Below are 10,881 nucleotides of genomic sequence, written 5' to 3' on the forward strand. Positions count from 1 at the left end.
ATCGAGATGGATACCATCACTTCTAGAAGCGATGAAAACATCTGCACTCAGGAGGCTACTACAGAAGACTATGTCAATGAAAGTGTCATCAAATTGCGAACAAAAGCTTCCGTTACCTAATTTGAACGACTATAATACCAGAGGGTCTCTGTAATGTAGTGAGTTGCAATGTAGTAAATTATGACTTACTAAAATAAACGTTTAAGTGTGGCTTGTTTTTTTTAATGTGTAATAAGCCTCTCCAACGTAACAATTCGTCATAGAAATAAAACTATATAATTTTTGTTACATAATCAGATATTATGATATTCTAAACATGAATGTATATATCACATAATTTGAAATTAAGATACTCATATATACTGCCATTTTTACGCTCTGAACAGGCTCCCATTTACCTCCCTGTCTCGATGTAGTACAGAGAACCCATACCGTAGTAGCTCTGCATCGGGCTCTGCATCACCAATAACGAAAATGTCATACCGATAAATGCCTGGGGGGCACTCCAACTTTGGAGGTGACGCGTATGTAGGGGTGTTAAGACCCCCTTTTTCAGCATCGCTGTCACCCAAAGACCCCATATTTTTTTACGAACACATGCTCTGTCACCCGAAGACCCCCTATTTTTCCATTTGATCTGTCACCCAAAGACCCTTACAAGTTCAATTTGAACAGCAACTTTCTTTTATCACTGATTTTGTTACTTATTTTGAAAAACAAAGAAATTTGAAGCCATTTAGAACTAGAAATTTGATTTTCGAGGTTTCTGTGGCGCTTTTTCGGCTCTCACCTAAAGAATCCATTTAAAAAAAAAGGTCATGTTCTCACCCAATGACCCCATATTTTTTCAATTTTGCCCTCACCGAATGCCAAAAATCATGCTCTCACCCAATGACCCCATATTTTTTACATTTTGCTCTCACCGAATGCCCCTTAGTGCGAAAGTGCCAGCCCAACACCTATATCCATTTCATATTGAAGTGCCCCCCCGGGGATAAATGTCTGTTTGCCCGTTTTTTTTAAGTTTGCCTTGCGAACTAGTCTCGATGTATCCTTTCTTGTTGTAATTTGTAAACAGTGTCTCCTACGGAGCGCCGGCCCTACTTTTGATTTAGAAATTAGAGTAGGTTATGTAAAGGCACAATCAGAGCATTTCTGTACAGAATAGTTGTCCACCCGCTCCAACTAATGGTTAACAAGTATAAGTCAATTTGTTTATGCTATACCCAGCGTCGACTGCTCGTATTCGTACAGGCTTTTTTTACTTCATGTCAAGTCTGTATGTTAATTAAGGTTTCCAAATTCGACAGCCTCACGTGTACGTTATTTGAATACCAGATTGTGTCTTTATTGAGTCGTTGCTTTTCCGTTTGTACGGTTCATCCTTTTTCCAAAATGTCTGAATCTGATTCTCCCTTTTATATGAATATAATATCTAAATTAGATTATAACAGTATTATATTTAGGTAGACTATCTTTGCAATTAAGGGTGCTCAATCCCATTCACGGCATACCCTCACTTTCGATCTACACCACATTTCGCCATAATACATTCTAGAAACGCTTGCTGTTAGAATAAGAAAAATTTTAATGCTAATTTATTGCACATTCTAGGGAAGCGTGGTTACCTTTTTAAAATAACCGAGTGAGAGGGTTTTCAAGAAAATATTTTTCCTGTCAAAACTGAAGCATCCTCTGTATAAAAAAATATATGAATATTAACTGCACATCATATATAACGATTCGTGATACCCAATTGTGGCACATTTGATGTCGTTTAAGACGCAGAGAATTTTATTTCAATTTTATATACGCCAAAATATTTTTTTTAATTGAGCAAGAATAAGGATAGAAAAAACGTTGAAAATCCTATGTGAATATTACATTAGACCCAACCAAAGATTACTGTTTTGTTTTTATGGTAATCTAATCTTTTATTTCCTGAAAAAACATTTTGGGTCTAATGTCGAATATTCACATACTTGATCAAAACATCGAACGTGTATACAATAAAATGGTAGGTTTTCCTCTATAGTATTTTACTGACCATGGAAATGTACTGAGACACAAGCACGTGTCAAAATCGATATAATGTATTGTCCATATAGACGCCCAGTTTATCATGTTTATTGTTGGATTTTTTTTTTGTATAAAACACGCAGTTAACAATAATTGAGGGCTAATAATACACATAAATGTTTTTAGGCAAATAAAATTCCAAAATATGGTACGTTTTCTGCCTTTGCTTGTCACGTGGTAGGCCTATGTTGAAGTTGCGATTATATCTTCAAATAAGTTTCACATGAATTCCAACAAGAAAAGTGGCTGAGTGGTCTAAGGCGCTGGGTTCATAGTGTGTCCAAAGCAGTCCGCCGCCGTGAGTTCGAACCCCGCCTCCGCCAAACTTTAATGAAGTAAAATTAAAATTAAAATTTTACTTTAAAAAAATTTCATATTGGGGAAATGTGACTGGCAGAATTTATGTATGGCGTGGAGTGGTGTGCTTTCGATCATTGGGTACCCGATCATCTGACAGAAATTAGATTATATGTAGGCCTATAACAAGTCATTAACTATAATGCTGAACATTTCAAGAGTATTCAATGTGGCATTTGGAAGAGGCAGGCTTTTCAATAAACATCAAAATTGATGAGTTCAAATCATTTTGATACAGTGTATATAACTATATTATTGTAAAATACCTATACCGTAGTTTGTTAGTATGACATAAAGCGGCTCAGTTCAAGTTTATAGCTATGGGAAACATTTGATATTTTATAATTTATACACTCTTAGCGATAACCAATCAGAGCAAACGTTAGAAAAAATACACGGTGTGCATAAATATTGTAAATCATGACATACTAAAATACACGTTTAAGTGTGGTTTATAGAAATAAAAGTATATTATTATTGTAACATAATCAGATATTATGCTGTTCTAAACATGAATATACAGACTGAATATACAGTATGGAATATTTCTTCACGAAGTGCCAAGACTAATCTGAAAGGGGTCTGCATAAACCGCACGGGTTAAATATTCATTGGGGCGTGTCGGAAGATGGTATCAAATATTTTTTGATGGAAAATGTGCTTTCCATGAGTCTACATTATGGCGCTCATAATACATTGAAATAGCTTAAAATGGCAGATTTAAAGAGAATGAATTTGAGTTTTGTAGGGGGTAATTTCTGAACATTGTTATGATATTATCAAATTTATTGAAGTTTGAAATGATATATTCTGATCCTTAAATATCAATAAGTGTTGATCAGAATTGAAATGCACTTGTAATGTACCAGTTTTTAATGTGGGAGGAGCTTTTGGGGAAAAAATGTCTCTTAAAAGTGGTACGTACTCAGAAAGTTTAAATAGCCCAGGTGGCCAAGTGTGTGGATGTGGATATATGATTGTGGTGTCAACAGCAAAGGATTATGAATTCTAAAACAGATTATTATAAATAAAAGAGGACGACCAATAATGGGCCTAGAAACGATCCATGAGGAACGCCAAGTGTTAGGTAATTCACAGATTGGTATATACATAATGCTGTCTATTGTAAAAATGGTGTTTAAACTATTGTAGCATAGTTGAAGCCGTAATGTTTTAGCTTATAGAGTAAGATGTCATGGTTATACAATCTAAACCCTACAACCAATCTAAAATAGTGCAATTATTGTTTTTTAATTATTTCGACTGTACTATATACAAATACATACCAATTCATGGCGAATGATTGCAAAACCTTGCATGTCAATGTAATTTATTTTATGCATCTTGTTAAAAACAAGTCAGTCTTTGCAGAATTTCGGAGAATCACGGCAATTCGGATACTGGTGGGTAATTAGAAAAACAAATCTCGATCGTTTTACAAAGTGGGACTAATTTTAGAATTGTACATATAGATGCTCAGCTATTTCACGAATTGCCTTTGCCTAATGCCATTGTGCTCAGAGCTCTTGTGTTCATTAAAATTGTTTACTAAACTCAACCAATAAAGTATCGGGAATATATATCTGACCATCTATAATCGTTTCGATACTTTATTGGTTGAGTTTATTTTAATGTCGTTTTCAATCAGATGAGACATACATACAACTTGACAATGGGTCAGTAATGTAATCAAACGATATATTGATTTTTACCGCTTTTACCGTCATGTTGTATTTTTGAGGTAATGTTTGACCTAATACAGAAATAATTATTGTTAAGGTCGGTGAATTACTCTTATAATAACTTAATTAATTTCCATTTTCAATTTGCATTGTTGTTGTTTGTTTATCATGTTTATAATGTGATCAGTAATACAATTGATAGAATCACAATTTTCTTGCGAAGTAAAGTTTGAAATTTGTGATAATAATATTCACATTTTGGACTTGCGTATTTTAGCGCTCCACTTATTCCTTTATATTGCATATGTATATCGTTTTGACAATCAATATATTGTTTGTATATAACACATACTGCAGTTACTGTCCGTTTTCTATTATACACAGTGCTCTCACCATTGACGCGCGACCTTTACAAATAGTGTATGTTAGAAGTATATTGCATTTGCCTAGTTAACATCACTGCGTGAAAAATAACCGGCCAATATTTAAACTATTCTCCAAACTTCTAGCAAATATATTTCTCTAACATGACCTAAATTACAGCTAGGTTAGATGTTCAGAAATAATCGCACTTTCGTAGAATATGAGTGAGGGCAAAGCATAGCTAGCCCATAGCTAGCCAACTCCCCGTGTTAATTGAATGGAGATTTGACCGAAAATATTGAGCTATATTGGTAACGGACCGCTCCGTTCTGAAGGATGCCACAAAAAAACGGTACAAGCTACATTTAAACTATTCTATGAAATTCTAGAAAATATAGTTTTGTACCATGTCCTAAATATTTAGCTAATTTAGGTGTTTGGAAATAGTCGCACTTTTGTGTTTTAGGAAGGATATGTAAACGACAGATAACACCAAAAATATGAAGAAATTATTTCCAAACCGTGTTAAGTCAACAATCATTATGTTGCTCATTTTCAAGAATGCTGGTTAACAAAAAGCAGGCCATTGTCTCATTTCGTGAACAAAGGTCCACATACCATTGTTTCCTTGCGTTCCTTTATAATCAGTTACCCAACTGAAGCTGTATTATAGCACCTCATAGCGATATCGCACATATAAAACAGACACATGTGCACAACCAGAGAAGATCCGATTTAATCAGTTGAGCTGTTTCAATGAGTGTTATCTTGGTATACACTTCTAGTGCCCGTTTCTATTCATCGTTATGTATTCTTCTCCCGTGCATTATTTTCGCGAACTACCCTTCACAGCCCAAATTATATAAACCTGCACGCTAAACAATGCATTATCTAAAACCTGCACGCTAAACAATAGATTCTAGATAATACGTGCACGCTCAAATACTAGAAATACTACTTTCACATAACCATATAGTAGAGTTAGGTGACGCTTTCGACACAGAGGTCACATAACTATATAATTGTCTGTTCGATATATATACCATCAAAAAAGTACGAATATACATTCTGTGGTGTTAAAATGGTATAGTTACAAACGGTGTTCTAGAATAGGGTACAATTACCGAATAGGGTGCAACTCGTTAGACTTGAGTCCAGTCCTCGTTTACGGAGTTTAGGGTTAGGGTTTAGGGTTGGGGTAGGGCAGTCTTGTAATAAGACTAGTAGAGTTGCACCCTATTCGGCAATCGCTCGTGCAAAGGGCAGATCATTGTCATAAATTATGATTAATGACCTCAAATAAATCAAACATCAAATGAGAATAATCGAGCTTCTATTAATTAAAAAGGGCCAAAACAGGTGGATCATAATTATACAAGATGACACCATTGCAAAATATTCAGCATTTTACAAATGAAATACATGTAGGCCTATATCTAAAATAACATAGCCGGGCACGGGAAACACACACTAGCGCATAATATCATGATCATGCTTTATAATACCATAGGCCTTCAAACACATGTGTTTGAAGGCCTATGATAATACTGAACAAATTGTTAAATCCCAATGTCGTGTGTTTTAATATAAGTAGATTTTAAAGTTCAAATTATAGAGCTATAAAGTCCAGTTGATATTCACCGTAGTACTAGTCGGACATCTAAATCGATCGTTTCCAACTGGTTCAGGGCTCTCTGTGTTCGAAACCACGATATTAAATGATCACAACATAAAGTCAATTGGTTACAAACTATGCGTGAATAAGTTACTAAAGTATGACGTATGGCGCAATCGATACCATTGATAGCTAACTTATACGGGATTGATTTTCTTTACCAGTTAAATGCTACGTAGCTGGTCAATGTCCTGACGGTGTTTTTGAAATGTAAGATATTTTCCCTAATATTAAAACTAATATAATGAATGCAGCAATTAATATTCCCTATTGTTTTAATAGGCCTACACTCAAAGTGTATGACGGATAATGTACTCGTGCAAATACATTCGTCAAGATAATTGCACTTGCCATGGAGTTATTGCATTTAGCTCTTGAGCCTATCGGCTCTTGAGCTAAATGCAATAACTCCACGGCGCGTGCGATTATCTTGACGAATGCATTGCACTCAGTTCATTATCCTTATCATAATAGCTTTTAATGGTGTTTAAGTCCTGCAAAGGTCGAGATGAATTCTACTGTAGACATGACTGCATCATGATGTAAAACTTGGTTTATCCTAAATCTTTTAGACATAAATAGACAAAGTCTTGATTTGTTTTAAATAATGATGGTAATAAAATTGGTACTTCACAAGACATTGTTAATCACTTCAATAACGCCTTTACCAACATTGCCAACTCTCTTGCTAACAAATTTCTTCCAGACAACTCTTTAAAACCCACTCTATCTTTTGATCTCCCGGCCAGCCTAGATAGATAGATAGATAGATAGATTTATTATTATCTTTTCACTCATTACATGATACAAGAAAAATACATAAGAATAATACATTATAAAGATATAAATAATAATACAAATATAATAATTATGGAAATGCATAATACAACGATGAGTGAAGGAATTACAGTAAAGGCCAAAAGGCCTGTAGCTCTGTAACCCCTTGATACAGGTATATGGCATTTATTTGACATGGCAGCAGGTTGGTAGACAACAAAAATGCCGAGTCCAACCAACCAGCTGTCATGTCCATCAATGACATATCCTATGTTAACATTTAGGGAAAAACAAAGAAAAACAAAATGCACATATCAAAAACTAATTATTGAAGTAAATTAATGAAATTAGTGAACAAAATATTGGTGAGGTACACATGATTGAAAGACTAAGAATAGCTTTGCATAAGATGTTGTTTATACTTTTTCCGGAATTGCTTCACTGATGACGAGCACTTGATATCAGAATCGATAGCATTCCAAAGCTTTATACCTGCATATTTAATAGATTTCTCACAAAAGACTTTCTTGACTCGAGGTAAGATGAGATTGTTTCTATATCTAGTGTTTATAGCGTGAATTTCAGAGTGCTTTGTAAAAAGGTCGTCAAAAACATTGGGTAATAAGCAATTTGTATGTTTATACATGAATGTCCCAAGCTCTAGAGCGTACATATCTTTGATGCTTAAAGTATTATATTTAAGTAACAGAGGATTAGTTCTAGATCTGTAATTCTGTTTCTACAATATATTTCTGTTTCCTACAACTCGAGTAGTCATCAGGTTGCGTCTAAAAATGAAATCTAGTTTCAGCTCTAACAGTCTACTTACTCAAATCTATCATTCCAAATATAAGCTATGTCGTGGCTAATATTATCAACAATTTCCTTTTAACTGGTACTGAATCTTCCAAACCAGAAGTTGCCATCAAGTTTATACTTATATCTTCAAGGCAGAAGATAATCATATCTTCAGTTACCATAAGCGTACCTCCATCTTGCTAACCATCTCTAAAGTACTTAAAGCAATATTATAACATTATCATACAAAATAGATTAGCATTTCTTTGACATAAAATGTTAGTTTTTACTGTCAGATATATCCCCTTTTATTTTTGAGCCGAACAAGTACGTCAAAGCAAAGAAAATTGGAATTTACTACCAGCGCGTATGTCGCCAATACGTACCACTCCTTCGGTGTGTTATGAACATCGTGTATGCGTTCGACTAATAATTCCATCGTAATAATAAGACGCCGGCGCTTTATTCAAAATATCGGATTTTGACAAAACTACAGCACCTAGAGTCTTGATTTTTGCAGGGTATATTGGTTTAATAAAGTACAATATAATTGTGTAAAAAATGAATTTTAAAAAATCAGTGAGGGCGTCCTCAACAGCAAATGTTATAATATGGCTTTAAATAGGTTGTGTACAACCGTCTGTAAGATTTTATCTCCACACACAACATTTTCAGTGCCTGTCAATGTGTGTATGGCAATTAATATTTTGTATTGTAAGATCGATCACCTCTGATCTGAGAACCGTCTTTATACTGCTGGCATTTTTCTAGATCTGAACAAAGCCTTCGACACGCTAAACCTTGATATTCTCATTTGAAACTCTCTTCCTATGATACCCAGGATTTTGCTAATGACTGGGCTCGCAACCTATTAGATCAGAAACATTCTAGGTTTTTAAAGGTTTTTCCACACTCATTCATTACTTATGGTATACCACATGGGTCAATCTTGGGCCCTCTCTTTCGTCTACACATCAATCATATCTCTCTAACCTCAAAAGCTCTTCACTTCATTCTTTTGATACCACTCAACATGCTAAATAAAACTTCAAACTGACTTTTAGGTTTCCTAAACATGTTTCTAAGTGTACCACTTTATAATACGTTTACTTGGCACTCCTACACAACACACATCTCTAAGATAGCCTTTAAACATAATGGTATCATATCATCCGCAAAGTCACACTACCTGTTGAATCTCTTCTTACTCTTTACAATACCCTAGTTCTCCCATATCTCTCCTATTGTTCCATCTTCTCGGCTGATAATGGTTAAAAAACATCTTATTCTTTAATATCAAACTGATTCGCCATGATTTAAAAGTGCGTTTCATTATTCGTCATTTTTCTCAGTTCTTTTATTCACATAGGTTCTGGGCAGAACTGATTGTCTTTGTCTTGTCCTTGGCGTGTCTCGATTGTCTTGTTTAAATGTATAGGATAAACTGAACTCACACACTTATATTGGTGTCTTATGATGTCTTTACTCTTCATTCAGCATACCGTTATACACCTGTATTTGTACTAATTCTATTTTAGCATTTTCTTTGGATTTATCAATTTGTGACATATTTCCTCGTGAAAGTTATTATTAATAGCATCATTATATTTTTATCACTCAATTCACAATGTATTTCATTGATATAATCGTAATTATTAAGTTTTGTAACAATCTAATTGTAGTCTTGGTGTAGATTAGTCATCCAGTAAATAACATATAAGGTAAAGTTAAATAGAATTCGAGAAATACTTTCAACTGCCGCACGCCTGGGACCAAGCTTTGCGAAATGATGCCTCATGAAGTTCGGAGTTACCGGACGTAACTGTCGCATGTAAGTTGCAAATTTTATTTTCAGAATTCGATTTAACTTTACCTTAAATCTATTTGTAGTTTATCCAATTATCTTGTCTTATGATAAACTCAACCCAGAAAGTATCGAAACGATTATAGATGGTCAGATATATCGGGAACTGAAATATATAGCAAAAACTTGGAAAGAAGTGCAACTTTCAAAATCCGACTTGAAGCCACTCAGGCGCCCATAACTCGACCAAATGATATCGTAGAGCAACAAAAGAGGTATCAAAATGCGCAGGAGAAAGCTGCGCTTTGTATACATTAAATAAGTTTTTGCTATTTATATCAGTTCCCGATATATCTGACCATCTATAATCGTTTCGATACTTTCTGGGTTGAGTTCAGTATTTAGATGTGTGTGATGTTTGCCACACGATTTGCGTTTTAGGCATCATCCACATCTCCCCAATAATATCTTTTTTATTTGCTTTTGTACATTGAATTGGATATGTTATCACGTGTATTTATATTGTGTTATGAGACAAGATGAAACCAAATAAAATGTTGAAGTGAATTTAATTTGAATATAGTTTATATTTTTAATATTATGATACCCTTGTAAACCACGATGACTGCAGAATCAAGTTCTCCTTGAAGTTGCATTTTTTAAAGGGACACCTCAGCCACACAGATGTTTTAAAACATTATAAATGTGTTATAAATGCAGATTGATTTTAGTCAAAACGTTTAAATGACATTTAAATGTCTGGTTATACAGGGTATATTAAAAAGATTGGTACCCATCAGCTTTGTTGTCTAACGAAAATATGGGTTTTTTTAATTCAACATTAGATACTAATACTCTTGAAATGACTACAATTTATCGTTTAAAGACCTTTTATGACATAAATCTTCAATAAATAAGTTAGATGTTATGCTGCATTTTGATGTGGTTTGTTTTTTCCATACTCACTGGCTATTGTGGGTGACAATCTTTTTGATATACCCTTTATACATGTCACGAAACGTTTCAAAACATTTTATATGAATTATATGAAAAAACAAACACTTTTGACACTTTAAAAATATCGTCAAAATGTAATTGCAAAATTTTGTTGGCAATTATTTTTGCAAAATATTTTGTCAGTACTTCAAAACAATATGTTAGAATGTTTTGCAGCAAGTTTTCAAAAATGTCTTTGATTGTTATTAAAACGTTTACTATTTATATAACCCGACATTTAAAAGTTTTATCAAACGTGTTTGCTGGGACACTCATGACACAAACCAATATAGGTTTTCGTGAATGCATTATAATCCTGATTTGGATTATTCCCTTCCAGCAAATTTGTG

This window comes from Amphiura filiformis, chromosome 3 (genome assembly GCF_039555335.1).
Source record: "Amphiura filiformis chromosome 3, Afil_fr2py, whole genome shotgun sequence".
Taxonomy (NCBI): Eukaryota; Metazoa; Echinodermata; class Ophiuroidea; order Amphilepidida; family Amphiuridae; genus Amphiura; species Amphiura filiformis.